The following is a 7,440-nucleotide window of genomic DNA, read 5'->3' as shown; positions in this document are numbered from 1 at the left end:
TTGTGGGGACAGTACCAAGTTTCCTGACTGTCCTACTATGCTTAATGAAAATTATTTAGCCACCTCTCCCTGATTCTATCATCACTCCTCCAATTGCTGTTGTCGTCATCTCCTGAATCCATAGTCACTCTCCTACCTGAATGAGGCATGATATATTAGAAAAGAGGTTGAATTTTCAGTCAAAGACTGGGGTTCAAACCTTGGCCCTGCCACTTACCTGTGTGACTTGCAAGAAAATACTCAGCCTCTCGGGGACTTAGTTTCCTCTTCTGTAAAATAAGAGTGTCAGACTAAATAGCCTCCAGGGTCCTCTGCAGATATAAATCTATGATCCTCTGTCCTTTTTCTATGAAGCTGTCCCTTGATTTCTAGTTTTTCTACCCTTTCTCTCATCACCAATATATTCATTCATTTTAATATCCCATCCTCACAGCTCTTTGAACTCCTCTGCTCTTTTCACCCCTACTTCAGCCACCCACTAGAGTGGTCACACCCTAGACCTAACTATGACTTGAAACTGTTCCACCTTCAAAAACCTGACTTCTGAAATTCCCCTCATTGAGCACAATCTTTTGTCCTTCCGCCTCTTCCTGGCCCTTCCTCCTCCCAGACTATGCTTGTTCTTCTCTCTCATTGTGACCTTTTGTCCTCTGATTTCTCCCTGTTCTCCCAGTCTGTCAATCCTATTCTGGCCTCACATATCTCCTTAACCAGCCTGGACCATAGATGGCCACCCACTTCAATAGTGCCTCCTCTATCAGCCTTTAGCCAACTCCTATGTTTATCCTTGATTACATTCACTTGGTCTCCTGCAGAACTTTACTTCATCAATCATTTCCTTTTTCTCACGCATCTTGATTCTCTACTAGTTCCATAAGAGTTCAGGTGTCCCTTATCCTAAAAGGGAGACTTCCTTTGACTCTATCTCTCCTTCAGATTTTTGTGCTGTCTCCAATTTGTATTTTCTCTGCATATATTTTGTGCATATTTGTTGCTGTACCTATTTTTTCCCCAGTTTTGTTTTACTCTTTGTATCCTCAGTGCCTACTACTGGGTCTAAAACATAGAAAATGCATAATAAGTCTCTAATGAATTGAATTGAAATTCCTGATCCCCACCCAAAACTCCTGAAATCACTTTCTATTAATTTTTAGAAACTTTGTATTTACTTACTTGTATCTGTGTTGCATCTCCCTAGTAGAATGAATATAAGCTCCTTGAAGGTAGAAACTGTTTCATTTTTGTCTTTATATAGTTAACATCTGGCATGGTGCCTAGAAAAACAGTGACTGCTTAACAAGTGTTTTTAATTAAACTGAATTGAATTGTAGGTGATCAGATTGAAGAGAGGAGAAACTGGTGATAGGTAGACCAATTAGGAGGCTCTTATAGTAGTCTTAGCAAGAAATGATAAAAGCATGAACAAGGGTAGTGGCTGTGTGGTATCTAAAGAAAAGGTGGGGGCAGGTAGGTGGAACAGTGAGTAGAGCACCAGCCCTGGAATCAGGAGGACCTGAGTTCAAATCTGGCCTCAGACACTTGACAGACTTACGTAGCTGCGTGACCTTGGCCAAGTCACTTAACCCCAATTGCCCTGCCTTCCCCACTCCAAAACAAAGAAGAAAAGTATGGCTCCAAGAGATGGTATAGAATATCTATATCTATCTATATGTAGAAGCAATAGGACTTGGTGACTTGAGGGTAGGGACTGCCCACTGTTTAACACAGTGTCTGGCACATAGTAGATGCTTCATAAATGTTTATTAATTGGGTGCTAAAGTTAATTGATTAAATAAATTGATTTTTTTGATTGATTAAATTAATCAATTGATTAATGGTGTTTATTGATTAATTAATAATTAAAATAGGGACAAGGGAGAGGGGTGATTCAAGTATGATTCTAATATTACAGACCTGGGTAACCGGGAGGATGGAGTTGTTCTTAACAGAAGGAGAAAAGCTTGAAGTAAACGAAGTTGTAATGGCGACGAGTGCCATTTTCAGTATGTTCTTTGAGATACAATGAAACATCTTAGGTGAAGATATAAGGCAGGAAGATAGAGATTTAAGATGAGTTCCAGAGCAAATTTAGGACTAGATATGTAGATCTGTGGTTCATCTACACAAAAATGATAATTGACTCTATGGGAATAAATAAAATCACTAAGGGAGAGGGTAAAGAAATAGGAGAAGAGGGCCCAGGACAGAGTCCTGGAAAATACCCGTTTTCTGAGGAAGCTAGATAGTACAGTGGATAGAGTGCTAAGCCTGGAGTCAGGAAGTTGTTCAGTTGTTTCAGTCTTGTTTCAGTCATGTCCAACTCTTTGTGACCCCATTTAGGGGTTTTCTTGGCAGAGGTACTAGAGTAGTTTGCCATTTCCTTCTCCAGCTCATTTTACAGATGAGGAAACTGAGGCAAACAGGGTTAAGTGACTTGCCCAAGGTCACACAGCTAGTAAGTGTCTGAGGCTAGCAAGTGTTAGGTCTTCCTGACTCCACGCCTGGCACTCAACTGATTGCACCACCTAGCTACTGTTGGAGTCAGGAAGACCTGAGTTTAAATCCTGCCTCAGACACTCAGTAGCCTTGGGCAACTCACTTAACCTCTGTAAGGGGAGGAGGTGGCCAACCTTGCCAAAAGTTACAGAGTAGTCAAAGAGCATCAGAACTAAGGAAAAGTCATTACATTTAATATTGGTCCTTGAGAGTGAAGTTACTTTGTATTTGCTTTGCATGTATTTTATAATCAATTATCCTTTTACATGTCTGTTCCCATCTCTCTAGAGAATGTAAATTCACTGAGGGCAAGCACTGTTTCAGCTTTTTCTTCTTCTTTGGTCTTAGCCCTAAGGAGCTAAATCATCAATTCCTTAATACAAATTTGTTGAATTGAGTTAAGGTGACCTACTAGGAGACAGGGGATAGAAGTGAACTTGGGGTTTGAGAAGAGAGGAGCAGCTGCTGCAGGGAATACAGCAAGAATTGCCCTGTAGCAATGAAAGCCCAGTTAAGCACACAGATAACAGGAATGTATAGTGGACCAAGTAGCAACCTTTGTGTGACTTCCTTGATGGCATTCAGCAGCGTGGGAGTAGAAGTGGGAGTGAGAGTTATCTGATTCTCACATCCTCCTCACTTCTCACAAGTAAATAGCTGCTGAGTCCTGTCAATTCTCCCTCCACAACATTCCTCACATCTTTCTCCTCCTCTCAATTGCCATTGTAACTACCCTTGTTCATACCCTTATTCCTTCTTACCTAGACTACTGTATCACAGAGTCTCCCAGTTGGAAGGTGCCTCAGTGACCATCATTTCCAGTTCATAGTTGAGCAAGAATATCCTTGATAGCATCCCTGATGTGTGGTCATCTAACCTTTCCCCAAACAGCTCTATGAGGGAGAACCTACTACTTTCCAAGTCAACTCATTCCACCTTTCTGGAAATGTCTGTTTGGTGAAAAGTTTTCCCACATATCAAGCAAAACTCCACCTCTTTGCCAGTTCTAACCCTTGCTCCTAGTTCTGTTCTCTGGGGTAGATCCTTCTTCCACATGACAACGCTTCAGATACCTGAAGACAGCTTTTATATCCCCCTACATCTTCTCCAGCCTAAACATCCTTAGTTCCTTCAACCAGTCTTGACATAGCATGGACTTGACACATTTTACCAATCTGGTTGCTGCTTCAGGAATAATAATATCTTCCTAACCAGCCAATCGCTTGTAGTCAATCTCCTTTCCATCCTTCATGATGCTACCTAAATAACTTTTCTAATACAACCTAGAGAGAATATTAATGCTCTACTCACCTTCTGTAGCTCCCAATTTCCTACTAAATTAAGTCTGAATTTTTGATTTGGGCATTTAAAGCTGTCATCAAACTAGCTACACTCTACCTTTTTAGATTTATTTCATCCCACCTTTCCCTCACATAGTCTATATTCTAAACAAACTAGGTTGCTCTCTATCCCCCTTGTCATATTCTCCAACCTCCAAGCCTTTGGTCACATTGTCTTCCATGCCTACAATGCATGTCTCCCACCCCCACAATACTCTCTAACTGTTAAAGTCCCTCTCTTCCTTTGAGGATCAACTCAGGTACCATCACCCTCCTCAGGTGAAAACAGTATTCTCTTCCTCAGATTTCTCAGGCCTCTTTGTTTAGACTTTTCTGTTTTGCTTATTTAATCCCCTATCTCCATAGTAATTTGTGGAAAACTTTTCTCCCAATTAGATTGTAAGGTTTTCTTTGTGTTCCTATAGCCTATCATAATGCCTTACACCAAGCTGGTGCTTAATAAGCTATGAATGCATGAATGAACATCCCACATTCTGGAGCAAAGGTGTCTTCTGTGCTAAACTACCTAGATGAATGATAGACCTTCCCAAGATCTATATCTGAAATCTCTTCACACACACACACACACACACACACACACAATTCCACCACCACCACTCATTCCTCCCCAAACTACTAATAGTTCGATTAACCTACCTGTGTATTGGACATTTGGATTTCAGAACCAAAACTAAATTTGAACATTCTCTGGCCTCGATAAAATGTATTCTTTAATTTAATTTAAGGTGTTAATTAATTTGAGGTATTCTTTAATACAGGGGGATGAAATATTAGAATAAAATGAAAGAAAATTACTTCTAATAATATTCAAAAGAAAATGGCATTTTGTGATAAAAAATAGTTTTCAAAATATAACTTCTTTGCTATAACTTATTCTACTGACATGTAGAAGGATGAAGCCTGTAAGATGGCCCTTTAAATTGTATATTGTCTCTTTGATCTCAAATACTCCCTTTAAATCTCTAAGCTGTTAATTAACCTTTCTAAATATATCTTGTGTAATATCTCCTAATTGTTGGCTTATTGAACAACTGTGTTTATAACTTAGACACTGTTGATATGTTTGTTTAGTATCCTTTTAAATTTCTTTATGGAGATGGTCTGATTATCTTTCTCTGTAATATGGTATCTCAGGTGTCATTAAATGGATCGTTTCCAAAAATATTTTCCCACAAATACAATTACTGTAAATAACATATTTCCTTAAGCACAACACCCCTATGCACAATAATCCTATTTGTGTTCCATACTGCAGAAATGTGGGATCTGGAATTCCAGGAGGAAAGTACAAAGAAAGATTGAGTCATTTCTGCTCACCAGCAGGTATGTAGACAACAAGCTTTTCGACCCTGATGTGGCAGAGAGAAAGGAGACAAGTTGCATTACAATACTTACTCCATCTTTTTTACAGCCTAAAACCTCTGCTAAAGATGTGAGCCTGACCTCTCGCATCAACAACTAACCGAGCTGCTATTACAATCCAGTTATTATCTTACTCAAAGTGTGTCAGTGGCCATGAATCTGTTTTTAAATCTCATTAATGTTTTTTTTTCTGGAAACTAAAGACAAAATGCAGCATCAGAGAGGACAATAAATTAAGTAGGATAAGAAATTCCATTTGTATAGTTCTTTTTTTTTCCTGAGACAGTAAGCAATTTTATTTAGGGTACACATGTATAATCATGCAAAACACTTCCATATTAGTTATTTTGTAAAAGAATACATAGACAAAAAATGAAAAAAATAATGAAAGTGAAAAATAGTATTCTTTGATCTGCATTCAGACTCCATTAGTTCTTTTTCTGGACGTGGATAGCATTTTTCATCCTGAGTCCTTTGGAAATGTCTTGGATCATTGTATTGCTGAGAATAGCTATGTCGTTCCCAGTTGATCATCATATAATATTGCTATTACCATGTACAATGTTCTCCTGGTTCTGTTCCTTTCATTTTTTAAAAATCATTATTTATTTATTTAATATTTTTCATTTTCAGCATTAATTTTCACAAGGATTTGACTTATAAATTTTCTCCTCATTTCTACCCTCCCCCCCACTCCAAGATTGCATATATTCTGATTGCCCCATTCCCCAGTCAACCCTCCCTTCTGTCACCCCACTCCACCCCATCCCCTTTTCCCTTACTTTCTTGTAGGGCAAGATAGATTTTTATGCCCCATTGCCTATATATCTTATTTCCTAGTTCCATGCAAAAACTTTTTTTGAACATCTGCTTTTAAAACTTTGAGGTCCAAATTCTCTCCCCTCTTCCCTCCCCACCCACCCTCCCTAAGAAGGCAAGCAATTCAACGTAGGCCACATGTGTATCATTGTGCAAAATCCTTCCACAATACTCATGTTGTGAAAGACTAACTATATTTTGCTCCTTCCTATCCTATCCCCCTTTATCCAATTTTCTCCCTCGACCCTGTCCCTTTTCAAAAGTGTTTGCTTTTGATTACCTCCTCCCCCTGTTTGCCCTCCCTTCTATCATCCCTCCTTTTTTAATCTCCTTCCTCCTTCTTTCCTGTGGGGTAAGATACCCAATTGAGTGTGTATGTTATTCCCTCCTCAGGTTAAATCCGATGAGAGCAAGATTCACTCATTCCCCCTTACCTGCCCCCTCTTCCCTCCCAACAGAACTGCTTTTTCTTGTCACTTTTATGTGAGATAATTTATCCCATTCTATCTCTCCCTTTCTCCCTGTCTCAATATATTCCTCTCTCATCCCTTAATTTGATTTTATTTTTTTAGATATCATCCCTTCATATTCAACTCACCCTGTGCCCTCTGTCTACATATATATATGTATATGTATATTCCCTTCAGCTACCCTAATCCTGAGTTCTCATGAGCTATAAACACCATCTTTCCATGTAGGAATGTAAACAAAACAGTTCAACTTTAGTAAGTCCCTTATGATTTCTCTTTCTTGTTTACCTTTTCATGCTTCTCTTGATTCTTGTGTTTGAAAGTCAAATTTTCTATTCAGCTCCAGTATTTTCACTGAGAAAGCTTGAAAGTCTTCTATTTAATTGAAAATCCATATTTTGCCTTGGAGCATGACACTCGATTTTGCTGGGTAGGTGATTCTTGGTTTTAATCCTAGCTCCATTGACCCCCAGAATATCATATTCCAAGCCCTTTGATCCCTTAATGTAAAGCTGGTAGATCTTGTATTATTCTGATTGTGTTTCCACAATACTCAAATTGTTTCATTCTGGCTGCTTGCAGTATTTTCTCCTTGATCTGGGAGCTCTGGAATTTGGTGACAATATTCCTAGGAGTTTTCTTTTTGGGATCTTTTTCAGGAGGTGATTGGTGGATTCTTTCAATTTCTATTTTACCCTGTGGCTCTAGAATATCAGGGCAGTTCTTCTTGATAATTTCTTGAAAGATGATGTCTAGGCTCTTTTTTTGATCATGGCTTTCAGGTAGCCCAATAATTTTTAAATTATCTCTCCTGGATCTATTTTCTAGGTCAGTGGTTTTTCCAATGAGATAGTTCACATTGTCTTGCTTTTTTTTCATTCCTTTGCTTCTGTTTTTATAATATATTGATTTCTCATAAAGTCACTAGCTTC

Source organism: Trichosurus vulpecula, chromosome 1, assembly GCF_011100635.1.
Source record: "Trichosurus vulpecula isolate mTriVul1 chromosome 1, mTriVul1.pri, whole genome shotgun sequence".
NCBI classification, from domain to species: domain Eukaryota; kingdom Metazoa; phylum Chordata; class Mammalia; order Diprotodontia; family Phalangeridae; genus Trichosurus; species Trichosurus vulpecula.
This window is presented reverse-complemented; position numbering follows the sequence as displayed.